Source organism: Corapipo altera, unplaced genomic scaffold (genome assembly GCF_003945725.1).
Source record: "Corapipo altera isolate COAL_440 unplaced genomic scaffold, ASM394572v1 46, whole genome shotgun sequence".
In the NCBI taxonomy this organism is placed as follows: domain Eukaryota; kingdom Metazoa; phylum Chordata; class Aves; order Passeriformes; family Pipridae; genus Corapipo; species Corapipo altera.
Genome location: NW_020884883.1, coordinates 5,139,417 through 5,154,043, shown reverse-complemented (window position 1 = coordinate 5,154,043; position 14,627 = coordinate 5,139,417). Strand labels below are relative to the sequence as shown.

At 40.1% G+C, this 14,627-nt stretch overlaps 1 protein-coding gene across 3 annotated transcripts in view; it reads left to right on the top strand.

The window, feature by feature from the left end:
- Positions 1-14,627, top strand: part of MYT1L (myelin transcription factor 1 like) — a 326,870-nt gene that overhangs the window by 11,550 nt on the left and 300,693 nt on the right. Inside the window, exon 1 of one of the 3 annotated variants that reach the window (XM_027640982.1) lies at positions 12,177-12,352. The exons of the other annotated variants lie outside the window; for them this stretch is intronic. The gene's annotated coding sequence lies outside the window, so the exon portion shown is untranslated. Of the gene's footprint in view, positions 1-12,176; positions 12,353-14,627 lie in introns of those variants that run through there. 3 annotated transcript variants of the gene reach the window in all.

The window sequence follows — 14,627 nt, the reverse complement described above, 5'->3', positions numbered from 1 at the left end:
ACAGCCTTAGGGTACAAGTAACAAATCTTTTTCCCAGAGCTGATAAAAGTTAGCACTGCATTGACAGTCCAGCCAAGAACAGGACAGGAACAGCTTTTACTCTTAGGCAGAAAAGAAGAGACTTTCTAACATGCAGAAAAATGAAGTTCCGTGAATGGAGGAAGGAGTACAAAGCAGAAAGTGTGTCTTCTGAGTGTCTTTGTGGCATCAGATTTTTAAACCCCCTGTAAAATAAGGCAAGATCTTCTGTGGGTGCACATTGCACATTGTTATAATTTAGAATATCTGCACTATTTTCACTTAAACTGGGGATTTAGCACATTTTGGCAGTCCCAGTGACAGAATATGTTATAGATATTTGCTTGACAGAATTTGTACAATTTGGAGTTGACTTGCTTGCTTATTCTTTGTACCTGTGTGTGCCCCCTCCACCGACCATGCTGAGGGCTCTGTCATTTAGCTTGACTCCACTCTTTTCAATTGAGCAGTGGCTGCAGGAGGCCAGACGGCACATGTCCTAGGGCCATACAAGTGCTCCTTGGCAGGATGTACTCTGCAAAGCCAGAGGCACTCGAGGGACTACAGAAAGAGTCACATTTGTGACATAATACTGCGTGCCTGAGCCATGCTCAGTGTGATGAAGTGTGTGGTGTTCTCAGCTGGTTGTGCAGTTGTATGTGTAGCTTTGCTGCTGTTTTCAATAAATAATTTGCAGCTAATGTTGTTGACAGTGTTATTGATGAAGTTTAAAAACCTATTTGATGGCTGCTGTTCTCTTACCATCCTTTTTAATTTATGGGGCAACTTTCCTAACATTCTGTATGCCAGCAGAAAGAAGAATGGAAGGAGTTGTTTGAGGTATACAGAATTAAAGGATGGGCATGCATCCAGGGAATCTCAGAGGGAAATATGGGCCGTGTGCCATGCACTGAACTTGCTACATATGCGCACATCTGATCTAGCGCGCACACCACGCAGATGGTTAGCAATTGCACTGATCAGCTCCACAAGGCATGTCCAGATCCCACTTAGCCAGGGTGTCTGGAAATCCTGGTCATACAGCCAGTCTGTGATTTCTCTCCTCTTTCTTCTTCCCAATCCTGAAATTCTGTCTAAGGAGGGAGGAGAAGGAGACAAAAAAGAGGACATGCTGAGGAAGAAAGACAAACCAGACTCATGTTAAAGTTGAACATGTTGAAAATGGTGAGGTTACCATGAAGTAATGAGTTTCAGGACCTCAGCTGAGCCATAATCTTCTGTACGTGTATTTTTAGCTTGCTGTTGCAGTGCATTCACTTCACTTCAGCTATGTCATAATAACTTACTGTGAATATTGAAATAAAATGCTAATTAGACACAGTTGGAAGAGAGCACATGGCAAATTACTGTAATACCACTGATGGCTGGTAACTCATTTGCCTATGGTGGCACGATCAGTTTTGATCAAATGCTTTCCCTCTTAGTCTACCTACTCTTTAATAATGGGCTTTCTCTAGCTAAAACCTGCACCAGTTTAAAGTTCAAGTAATTTAACTTTTATAAGTTAGAATGTTTTTTGTAACCAATTAAACTATAATTAACCATAATTAAAACTAGAATATTTCTTAAATCTTTAAGGCCTCTTCATTAAATCAGAGAAAATTCTTCTTCACAAGACTCTGGCTAATCTTAATTTCTCTAAATAAAAATATAGTTCATGTTACCAAATAACTTCTGCCTAAACAATCTACTTGATAATATTTTAAAGTATTGATTTAATTTTAGGTAGTCTGACTGTTCTTCCATTAGTAGGTAGAATTTTTTGCTGATATTTTGCATTGAAAGTTGTGATGGATCTAATCAGGACTTTGAACTTCATGAACATGGTGCCATGTACATATGTCACAAGATAACTTTAGGCTTTTTGTTGGGTTTTTTTGTGTGTGATGCATTTAAGAATCCATCTTTTTCCATGATGTCAGGATTTCTGCAATAGGGATAGTCTCACTGATATCCATGACAGTTTCCTCTTTTTGACAATACAGGTTTATTAATTTTCTTAAGAGTTATATGTGTGAATTATTTATGCACTTTGTTATCCCAGGGTATTATGTATCCAGCTGTGACTGACTACCAAAATTCTCAGGTTCTACCTGTATAAATGGCAATCTACATGATTAACCTCATTTCTGTAAAAAATAAGACTTTTTTATTCACTAGAAGTTTTGATCTGATAAGTCCTGAAATACAATCAGAGCACCAATTCTTATGGTGTTGTCAGTCTCTGTTAAATTATCATTCATATGTTTCAGAAAATATAGAGATAACATCCATGGAGCAGAAACCAGTCTGATCCTCTGCACTGCCCATTTACCATTTATTTTGTTAAAATCCTATTGCTTTTTTTAGCTTCTGGCCTTTGAATTAATTACCTAAAGGTCATCTATAGGTGTCTTAGAATTTCTTTAGTCCTTTTCTGAGACAGTTTGAAAAATAATAACAAATTATGTTTAGATGAGAGAAAACCAACTATTCGTCCATGTACAGGAATTGGGACTTCCTGTACATAAAGCAAAATAGCATCAGACTTGGCTTTCTCCCATAATATAATATTGCCAGTAGAAAATACTAAATTAATTCAAGAATTAGTGTGTGAATATTTAGGGACTTGGATCTTTCCTCCATTGCACTCTGATTCTCTTTAATTTGAGGAGTAAAACAGAGTTCCTTAACACCATCACTACTCATGTTTGGGCTTAAATTGAATTTGTGTGTTGCATTTGTTGTAGCTAAAACCCGCTAGGTTTCAAGGTTTGGAGCAAACAGCTATTTTCTTTCCTCTTGCACTTGTTTTTGCAAGGTGGTCAGTGAAGAATAAATGACCCTATCACATTGAAGGTGGATAAAAGGGGGAGTTCAACCAGTAGAATTAATAATGCCTTATAGAAATGTGATTCCCACTGTAGTTTTCTTCTGTTTTTCAGATGCTACCATTTCAACCACAGAAACAGTTTGAAAATACTTTTCACTTTACCTAATAGCTTACACATTTGAATTGCATGCTTTTATCGGAATCCTTATCCCTACCCCAGTGCACAATGTTCATTATTTCTTCATAAACACTATGTATTTGTTTTACATTTATCTTCTTACTTCCTTTAAGTTTCTCTTTCACTTTTGATGCTGCAGATCTTTTTTTTCTTTTATAGTTCACAGATTTTATCCCTAATTCATTTCAGAGAATATGCTTTGCTTTACAGATTTTTGTTGCCTATGAGTCTTGACTACAAAAATTACTTTTCACTGCATTTAATAATGTCATAAGTTATAAATTACATAAGCAATATATTCTTGTGCTAATTCAGTTTTTGTTAATGCATTATTATTTGAGGTATTCTGAGTACAGACATGTAAGTTCAAATAGATGGTATATAGTGTGTATATATATAAAATCTTGGTCAGGTTACAGCAGACAAATGCCACCTTTTTTTCTGACTATACTTAGTATGCTTAGTTTAGGAATGCACAGTCAATGCTGCCTTTTTTTTCCCTCTCATATATGTTATTGCTACTAGCCTGTAATCTAGCAAGTGCATTATAGTTAAAAATGGTTGTACATCTTTCTGAAGCTTAACATGAAGACTTTCTAACTGGAAATTGAACCTTAACTTTGAAAATGCCCTTGTACTTTAATTTTAAATATGTGATTAGAGCCACCAAACAATTTAGGTTGGAAGGGATCTGTGGAGGTTGTCTGGTACCACCCCCAGCTCAAAGTTGTCCTAGCTTCACAGTCAGAGCAGCATGTTTAGGGTTTGCACAGTCAATCTTTGAATAACTCCAAAGCTGGAAATCCCATGACCTTTTTGGGAACCTTTTGAGGACTGACTTATCCCACAATGAAGAATATTTTCCTTAGGAACTTCCCTTGTAGCAACTTGTGACCATCACCTCTCATGCTGTTTTGCCATCTCTGAGAAGGGTTTGCTTCAGTCTTCTGAATAACCACCTATAAAATACTGTTGAGGACAGCAGCTTCTGAAGACAACCTTCTCTCCTCCAGGCTGAGCACACACACTTCTCTAAGCCTCTGCCCATATGCCATGTGCTCCAGCTCCCTGAGCTGGTGGCCCTCCTTTGGACTTGCTCCAGTTTATTTATGTATTTCTTGCAGAGTGGAATGCTCTAGACGCAGTCTCAGACATTCCAATTAGAAGTGAATAATAATTTCCATCATCCTGCTGCTTATGTTCTATCTAGTACAGCCCTGTGTGCAGACTGCCCTCGTTGCCTGAAGGGCCTACTGTTGACTCCTACTCACGTGCTGTCCACCAAGATCCCAAGTACTCTTCTGCCCAGCTTCTGTCAGCCCTCAGTCTGTACTGATGTGTGGAGTTGTTTGTTCTCAGGTGCAGGACCTTACATTGATCTTCATTTGAGGGGAGGGGGGAAGAGGGAGAGGAAAGGAGGTCAGCCAGCTAGCCAGGTTTAGCACAGTGGCTGACAAAGTGATACCAAAGGAAGGAGCAGCAATTGGGAACTGGTAAAGATGTGGATTAGAATGTGTATCAAGTGACAGATCAATCACTGATACCACTTACATGCCTACTTTCTATTTCAACCTCTTCGTGATGCTGGTTGTGGAGTTATTAACTTATTTCAGGTTTGAAGTTTCTTTTTTTCAAAGCATTCATTTAGAAACAATTTATTGGCTTTTTCTTGTTCTGTAAGTTCCCTCACAACGTTTTTGCTATGATACCTGTTTTATGCCCCATCCTTGTTCTAGTTGGCTATTTCTCCCTTAGCTTTTTCACATCCCCTCAGAAGACACACTCATTGCAGGAAGTCTGTTCTCCTAAGTCCTGTCACAGAAAAAAGTTTTTATAAACAATTGTGGAAAGTAAAGTAGAAACAATGAAATTTAATCTCAGTGTTGAATCCATAAATTCTGTCACAATTCTTTCTTTAGCTATCTTTTATTTAATTGGTCATCTTCTTTAAGGTGTTTAGAACTTCAGATCACAATTTTTTGTCTGTGTGTTCATTGAGTCTTTGATTACTCTCTAAACTGCTGCAGTAATGCAAATAAATATATATGAATAGGCAGTAGGACTTCTTATCAGTATATAATTGTCCTTTAATAAAGTATTAGTAGCAATTTTAGGTCCAAATTCAACAAAGAATATAAGCATGTTTCTATGCTCAATTCATCACTGGGAAAAGCAAAGCATGCAGGTCTGACAAGATTTTCAAATCAAAACTGCATGACTGTTTTGTACTTGCTGTAAAATGGTTTCCCCTGTATGTAACACGTGCCTTGGACTGTAGTCCTTTCAAGAACCGTGAAAGCCTTAAACTTGTTAATTTTGTAAAATAATGAAGAAAACTGCTTTCTGCCAAGTTTATATATTCACTTTTAAGTTGAGAGAATCCTAAACATTCTGTAAGGGGTTTTCTTTATATAATTTTTTTCTCCATTTATGACTTTTAATGCCCTCTATGGATTCTTATTTATTCAAAAGTGTTTACGGTGGGGTTTATCAGTTAAATAACGATAACAGTAATAATTAGGAATCATGAAAACTAGAAGCTGAAAAGACCTATTACATTGTTTAAACCCCTCCCCTGACACCTTATGATTTTTCCCTGTAGTATAATTTCCAGTGCTTTGTTTGGTCCAGTTTTACTTCCTTACACTATTCTCGTAAGAACACTATCACAATATTCAGTGCCTCCTTGTCATTCACAGCCCTGGAATTGAACTATAACAACTTTAACTTACCCTGACTTCTCATATATATATATATATATATATATATATATATGAGGTATCCCTGTGTGGTACTTTTAACTTTCCTTTTTTTGCAGTTTTAGACCTGCCATCATCCTTGAGGTGTCTGCTATTCTTTCAGTTTGTATTGGCATTCTATGAGTTTAATTTTTAATCTGTTCCCATAAGCTTTTGCCTCCATTTCCTTAATTGTTTTTATTGTTTGGGGTTTTTTCTGAATTCTGCAATTTGTTAATAGCTCTGTGGACCTGATCCTCCTTCCTGCTGAAGTCACTGGGAAAAAAATGAAGGCATGTTACAGCTCAGAACTCCTTCCTGCAATTTTTATCCTATGTCCATAATCAGGTTTTTTTTTTTTATCTGACTGAAGTACATGAGTACTTTGCAGTTTCTATATCTAATGGGACTAGGACTATGTCTATCTTGAGTGAACATAGTCATCATCTAGCTCAGCTGATTCTTCCAGTTGGCAGAGCTTTTATTAACTTGACTGTGTCTGACTGGCTTCTAGACCAAGCTGTTTGCTTTCTGCCAGCTGGAAGCATGGGCAAAATTTGCTTGCAACTTGACGTGCCTTCATGGAAACACTTTGAGGACGTGATCAGTAATTCTGAGCACCTGAGGCCAGCAACACTGATAATAATACTACTTAGTCAGTCCTTTGCTAAATTTCAGAAGTACTACCTACATATACATCTGAAAGTTGCAGTGTGAATATTCTGAAGCTGTCATCCTTGAGATACCTGCTACTTTAGGTACTTTCTCTCCGAAATAATGCTAAGTGTTTGCATCACTCTAGACAGTAAAGTGGTTTCCTCATATGTATGACTCCAAGTGGAGAATAATCAGGCTAAGTGTATATGTATATATGGAGCCACCAACATTTTGTCTGGGACTAGGCATTTGATCCCTGTGATTTCTTTTGCCATTTATAATGGCTTTTGACATTTTGGACCGAGCATTTGAGGAAAAGAGATGCTTGGGAGCTAATAGCAAGCAGTTACTCAATATTCTATAGGATTCCTGCACATCATGCAGATGCCTCATATACATGTTCTTTATTTTTCACTCAGTGGTTCATGAGGACCAGACACTAGACAGTTTCAATATAAAAACTTCATAGCTGCAAGAACAAAGCAGTGCACACCCACTTTATATACTAAAGGATTTTTATGCCCCACTTACCTGTAAATTACTAGTTTGGCTACAATGTGAGCAATATTTTGTGTAGAATGTCAAAAATCATTTGAAATAAAATGATTTATTTTCCTCTGAGTCTTAACTGTATTTATTTTTCGTGTGGGTGAAAGTCACTTAGGAGGTGCACTTTCCACCATGTCCCCATGGTCCAGTGGAGCAGTATTCGGATGATATTGTGCTGTCTCATCAAAGTGATCTTTACACCTCCTTACTGAAGGATTGTAGTCAGTGGCACAGTGTCTGGTTGGAGGCCTCTCAGTAGTGGTGTTGCCCAAAGTTCAATGCTGGGCACAGTACTGTGTAACTTACTCGTCAATGACTTGGATGAAGGGGCAGAAGCCTCCTCGGGAAGTTCACTGACACCAAACTGAGAGGTCTGGCCAATACCCAGAGTGCTGTGCAGCCCTTCAGAAGGACCTCAGCAGGTTGGAGATTTGAGAACTGTGTGAAATTCAACAGAGGCCAATGCAGGGTTCTGCACCTGGGGAGGAATAACCCCCTGCACCAGTACAGGTTAGGGGCTGACCTGTTGGAAAGCAGCTCTGCAGAGAAGGACCTGGGTGTCCTGATGGACAGAAAATAGTCCAAAAACCAGTCCAAAACTGTCTGCGTGCCCTTGTGGCATCCTAAGAAGGCCAGTGGTATCCTGGGGTGCTTTAGGAAGAGCATTACCAGCAGGTCAAAGGAGGTGATCCTGTCCCTCAGCTCAGCCCTGGTGAGGCCACATCTGCAGTACTGTGTCCAGTTCTGGACTCCTCAGAACAAGAGAGACATGGAGCTCCTGCAGCAGGTCCAGTGGAGGGCCGTGAAGATGATTAAGGGACTGGAGCATCTCTCTTATGAGGAAAGGCTGAGGGAGCTGGGCCTGTTCAGCCTTGAGAAGAGATAATTGAGAAGGGACCTCATCAATGTCTACAGTTACATGAAGGGAGGGTGTTAAGAGGATGGAACCAGGCTTTTCTAGGTGGTCCCAAAGAATAGAACAAGAGGCAACAAGCAGAAACTGATGCACAGGAAGTTTCACCTAAATATGAAGAAGAACTTTACTGTGCGAGTGACCGAGCACTGGAACAGATTGGCGAGAGAGGTTGTGGTCTCTCCCTCACTAGAGATATCCAAGAACTGTCTGGACATAACCCTGTGCAATGTGCTCTAGCTTGACCCAGTCTGAGCAGGGAGGTTGGACCAGATGACCCACAGTGATCCCTTCCAACCTGACCCATTCTGTGATTCTGTGAATACTGACCTCATGCTTTAATGAAAGTCACTAAGTTGGGAAAACATCAGAAATTAGCAATAAATTGACAAGACCTTTACAGACTGGGAAGGACTTTTTCAGATGCTCTCATGGATTTACAGATGGGGGTTGCACTACTCAAATGGCCGGTGTCTGCTAAACATTTTGTTAGTACCAGCTTCCCTGGTTAATCCTTGTAAAGAGCCTAGTTAGCTAACCAGCCCATGATGCCCCTTCCCAACTGGAGATTTTGTAAGAGCCAGACATTAATTACCAGAGCATTGCTCAACTTCAGATCAAAAAGTAGTTACCCGATGCACAGATATTCAATAGCTGCTCAGGCTTAGTGGCTATCTTAATGCCCTGAGCTGGTGTTTCTGGGCATGCTAAATGCCAGTGTTAGGAAAAGATAGGGAAGCTTAAGGAATGTAAGGATTAGTGGCACTGTGAGGGCTTTCTCTCCTTGGGCAGTTGCCACTATTCATTTTCACTGATATTAATAAATACAGCATGAGCCAAGCTGTAGTACTCTCATAGTTTCATTATGTGGAAAACTGCCTTTTTTTTCTTAAAAAAATAAAAAGAAACGCATTTTAGCATGTAGGTTAGAGTGCAGACTATAATTTCATATTCCAGGACAATAGTTAAATTGTATGCTTTAACTTTTGCCTATGATGCTGTGTGTATCTGGTAAACAGTCTGCTGCTAGGCTGGGCAGGATACCTGGTAGTTCTGGATAGCATAGACATTTTAATGGACAGCAATGACAATACTCGCTCAGCCTGAGCTTTCTGTCCAGTATACAAGGGGTTAAAACTTAATAAGGGTTGGGCAGGAGGGAGGAAAAAACTCTCGGCAGAATGTCTCCACACAGAGAAACCGAGAACAGTTTATATGTGCTCCAAACTGCCAAGGACAGCAGAAAAAAGCAACTAGTATAAATAATTAAAGCAGAGATTAGATAAATATTTGGGGAGGGGGTACTGTGGTTGTGTAATTGCTAATGTTGAGGAGAGGTGGACTTCCGTGCTTCCTGGCCTCTTTTGTTCCAAGGTTTCCTACAGTCCATCAATTAGTAGCCTGCCACATGCCAGCATTTTTAGGGTTTAAACCACATTTTTTTAAAAGCTTGCATAAGAAAGATCTGTAGAACACAGGCTGGGATGTGAATTTGTCGTGCAATATGGCTTTATGATTCATTCATTTTCCCAGACTTTATTTCTCCAGAGCAGGTTCTGGGTTGGCATCCTGAGCCCTGCAAAAGATCCACAGGGCTGAGTGGAAGGAATATAAATGCTTCACTGGAGCCAGACTCCGGCTGGGGCAGTTGCTGTCAATAAACTGAAGTTGAAATACATTGACAGGGTGGTGGGGGAGGTGTTCTGCAGTGCCGCAGATCCCAGGCATACCTTATCTTGGGAGCAGCGAATTAGGATTTTTTTATATGTTCACCAATACAGTTGTTTCTTGTTTCAGAGCTAAACAGCTACGGCATCAGGAAACCAAGAGAGCCTAGGATTTATTATCTAAAAGGAGAAAAACCCAAACATGTTTTACTAACAAGGAGTAGCTTCACTCATAAATATATATGCGAAAAACACTTGAAGACCATAGAAAATTAAATGAAACTTATATTCAACAAATTAAATGTTTTTCTATTGAAGGAGGGGTAAGCAAGCAAGCAACTCACATCAAAATATTAAATTTTTAGTGGATAATTCCTAAAAAAACTTCCATTAAAATACTCTTCAGAGCTCAGAAATACTTGCGAACACATTAAAGGGCACAAGAGCTCTATTAATCTTATCAATTAAACTGCTTTGATTTTTTGTGTCTATTTTTCTATGTTCATATCTTTCACAATGTGGATGGGTAACCTTATGAAAACATCCAGTATGAATTGTGGGATTCTGTGCCCGACAGCTTCTGTGGTAATCTGGGGGTGTCCTCTGGTACCCTGCACGTAGCCCGAGCAGAGCTCTCACTCACACACTGCAGGCAGCCTGCGCGGTGAGCCCAGCCTGCTGCTCTTGGAGACAGGGAAATGCAAGGTACCATTTTTTTTTTTCTAGCAGACTGTAAATGATTCCTATTCTTTGCTCCACAGAACATCCGATGTGGTGCCCAATCGGCTGAGAAAGCTGCACAGACGTCAGTGTGTGTGTGTGTGTGTGTGTGTGTGTGTGTGTGTGTGTGTGTGTCTGCACAGCCAACTGCAGCTGGAACCTCCATTAGAGCAGCCCTATTGATTTCTGGTTCACACTGCAGTAACAGGGATAGAGTGCAGGGCAGGGGGAGAAAAAGGCAGGGGGAGAAAAATAATCCCAGCAGCTTAAAAACAGGATTTAACTGAAGGCATATCAGGGTGTATGTGCATATGTACAGCATATACTCGGCAGTTTCCAGAGATACACCGCTGAGCTGTTTGCTTAAAAAAGCCACCAGCAAAAATCCCCAGGCAGACCAATCCCCACATCTCATGAAACAAGTCTGCCCAGGTTTCAGATCCCGCGCAGGCATGAACTGATGTTTGATACTTTGTCAATGCTGGTTTTGCACAACGAACTTGGCCACAAAATGTTTCTGTTTTGTTGAAGGACTACAGGAGATGCACACTTAAAATGGCTCTTTCTCTATGCACACACTTATCTGCTTGGGGATGGTGGGGGAGTTAGAAATACTGCTCCTGTGTGTCAAACACAGGGCATAGAGAGCTCCAGGAAGCTGCTCTGCATTTACTGGCAGTCACTTTCTTGTGATGCATAATGCACAAGGCTGCAAGCTGAGGTGTAAAAAAACAGGATGGAAAAAATGGTGTTTCTGGTAGTGACTGAGCTTTCGTCTTCATCTGAGGTTTTTTCCAGCTAATATCTGGGAATAATTTATAGCTGCATGTTAATATATTGTCTTGATATTTCAGCACATCTGTGAAGAAAATCCCTCCAAAGCAAGTGTGTCTTTTCACAATCACTGCATGTCAGTCTGGCAAACTCTAGCTGTCAGCAGTATACAGTGAAGGGGGGGAAGACCCCAAGACTGTTATCTGTTTAGGGGTTGGGGGAAGGGGCGATGGTAATACCTTTAAAAACCCGAAAGGCGGTAAGCCATTATTAGCAAAAGCTATATTGAGCATGCTTGCCAGACAGGCAGCACAGCGCAGCTCAGCTCTAGTTCCGCCCAGACATGTGCCTTGCCATTTTCATTTTAATCAGTCTGCTCAGGATGGCTGCTGATTCATTTTGCAGGATGGCCCCCAGGGAGCCAAGGTGAAAGCCTGAGGCGAGCTGCTATTGCATCAATGCAGCACTCTACATCAGACACAAGGAGGGGAGGCAAGGATTCGGCAGCAGATCGAGTTCAAAATACTAGCCTTGCTATTAAAAAACAAAGCAGCACCCCCCTCCAACAAATAAAACCTCTGTGGAAATAATAATAAAAAAAGGCAAAAAAAGAAGAGTATAAACCAATCATCTTCCTTCTCAAGTCATTAAATAAAACACAATTATCAGAGAAAAATCTCCTCTGCTCCTTCCTTCCCCTTGTACCCTGGAAGCACTAGAGCTGCCATTTCTTTTCACAGTGCCTTATTTAAAAAGGAAAAGGATGCTCTCTATTTCTCTATTTACCTGATAACTAGTGGGGGGTGGGATACCTGATTTAGCTGGAGACTTTGATTTGTGGGATTGACAACCTTATTATGCAGTGAGCTTATTATTGATATTATTCTGCTCTCGGTTGCCATGACCACCTTGTGAGAGACATTCAATTTTCTCTCTTCCATCATCATTATCTATGAGGCCATCTGTTGTGGAAAATGAATTCAGCTTCATTTGCATGACTGATAAGCAAATTTTTTTTTTATCTATTTAACAGAAGGTCATATGCCGGGGATTTGGAGCTGGTGGAAAAAAAAAAAAAGTGGAGGAAAAAAAAAGGCATCTCGAGAGGATGAGTGGGAGTGCGTGCATTAGAGGATGTATGTGGAAGTAAAACAGATCCCTCAGGCCTGCTAGCCTATCCTACTGCATTTGTCATTCCTGCCAGGGCGACATTTTTTTCCCCCTAAGCTTCTGCACACTAAAGAGAGTGAGAGCTTTTTCCCTGCAGTCTTCTTGAAGCCCCCCTGGTTTTTTTACTCACTGTTGGTGGGTGTATTTTAATATATATATATATATTTTAATTCCCTGGAATATGGGGTATCTTTTCAGTGTTCAATGAAGAAAAAAGCAGCCTTTTCTGGGTCTCTGTGGTATGCTTCTTACTGCTCATCCTTTCAAAGTTGTAGTAAGCCAGGGTGTTTCTTAACCATACTGAAATGTCTTGCTTATGTTTAACTTGTAAATGGTTAACGGTGCAGGTGTGGACTGTGTTTTGTGCAGGGTGGGGGTTGATTCTTGTAGCTATCTGGAAAGATTGTTGTGATTTTTGCAGTTGTTCTGTAGCTTGTACTTAAATGTCCATTGTTTGCTCTTTTCGAGTTCTTCTGGCAATACTGCTGTGCAGCTGAAATTATTTTAGGGTGTAGAATAGCTCATAAAAAATCTTGAAGTGTGTTTACTATATGAACGCATTATGTTGCATGCAATAAGCATGTTGTTGTTTATATAAACTTGCTGCATGTGGACAGTACTTGTTTGATATGGAGAACCCGAGACAAAAACTTCACAGATTGGAATGCTCAATGACAGCCAAATGCAATTAAATAAAAGATTATAAGATACTATGTTTTACTCTAAAGTGACTTTTGAAAACAGTGGATTTGTACTTTAAAGGGGAACACTTGTATAAGAGTAGCATTTTTAAAAGAACACTGTCTTAAATGTTTCATATCGATAATACTTTAAAGAGAAAAAGCTTTGTAAATAATGAGTGGTTAATTCAGTTAACTCCCTGAAAAAATTGTAGTATATACTTCAATTTTAAAATAGTTCTTATAGATATGACTATAGTCCGTGCACATTTAGTTCAGATTTCTTAATCCTATTAATTTAGTGCTAAAAAGTAGCCAAAGAGTACAAAAGAAAACTACTTACATTAGTAAAAAAGAAACTACCTAGTGTCTTATGGAAGAGGCATTACACAGGTTTGCTTCTTTTATTTGTTACTAACAAAGATTAAACTCAATGGAACAGAAGCATGCCATTTTCTTCTGAGTTCTGAACAACGTGCACAGCCTTATCTAGGCAGAGGAGGGTTTTTTAAACCTTTATTTGTTCTCTGCAGAAGTAATGTGTGCATAAAGTAGCCTTTTTACATAATAAGTGCTTTGCATGGTTGACAATACTCCTTTTAAAGATAGAAAAAGATAAATGCAGTACTCTCTTTCTTGCAAATAAATACTTTTGGATTTTATTTATAATCTACGGGGAATCTTTTTTTTTGTACTTTGCACTTGCAACAGAGAAATGGTCGTGGGTGCTGGATTTCAGGTGGAGAGAAGTTTCACTTTTATTGAGGTCAGCTAGAGACCAGATCTCTGACTTATCTACATTAAGTAGCTTGCATTACTATCTACATTAATTAAGTAGCTTGCTCTAAATTACTTGAATAAAATTCCTCTTTTTTTAATGTGGTTCTGTTTTGTTTTGTTTTGTTTTTGTGGGGTTTTTTTGTTGTTGTTTTTGTTTAGAAAACACTCTCCAACAGAGCTAGCATTAACTTGTCATGATAATCTATTGCTGATAGTTCCTTAAAGGGTACTCTTTTCTCCTACCCCTCTGATTTCAGAAAGAGTATCTTGTACATTTTTAAAAAGGAATAAGATCTAATGCTTCTTTGGCATCCGCCATATTTATCGTGCCTATTGGAATCTGTGGTGGAAGTTAGCTCACAGAACTAGTTTCACACTCAGAGCTCAGCCCAGTGCAGCTCTGATGGCTGTGGGGAGTGGGGGGTGTCTGAAACGGTGCTAGATTTCTCAATGGACTGCAGCTGGAAGTAATGGGATACTGTGCATTAGCAGGCTGTCTTCTAGCACGCAAAGGTTGAGGTCTCCGTCTTATCTCCTCCTCCCCCCTCCACTTGAATTGTCAGCATCTTCCTAAGGCTGGTGAATAAAACCTGCTAAACTTCGGGAAAAGCCTAACAGAAAACTCAGTTGATTCCCTTCCCCTGCCCCCCAAAAGTTAATTACCGAGCTTGGTTGGATTCCTCCCCGCCACCCTGACATTTGACTGCTGCTAATTCACTGATTAATCTCATTAATGTGATTATAGCAGGATTTGGAGTTGGCTGCCATTGTTCTGCAGACAGCGCTATTCAGCCCCAGCCCTCGCCACCCCCTTCGGCGCGGCGGTGCGGTTCCTTCAGCACCGGGAGCTGTCCGCGCCGGGAGCTCTCCGGCTTATCCGGAGCTGTCCGCACCGGGAGCCGTCTGCCCGCTCACCGGGAGCTGCCCTCAGTGGGAGCTGCCTGCCCGCT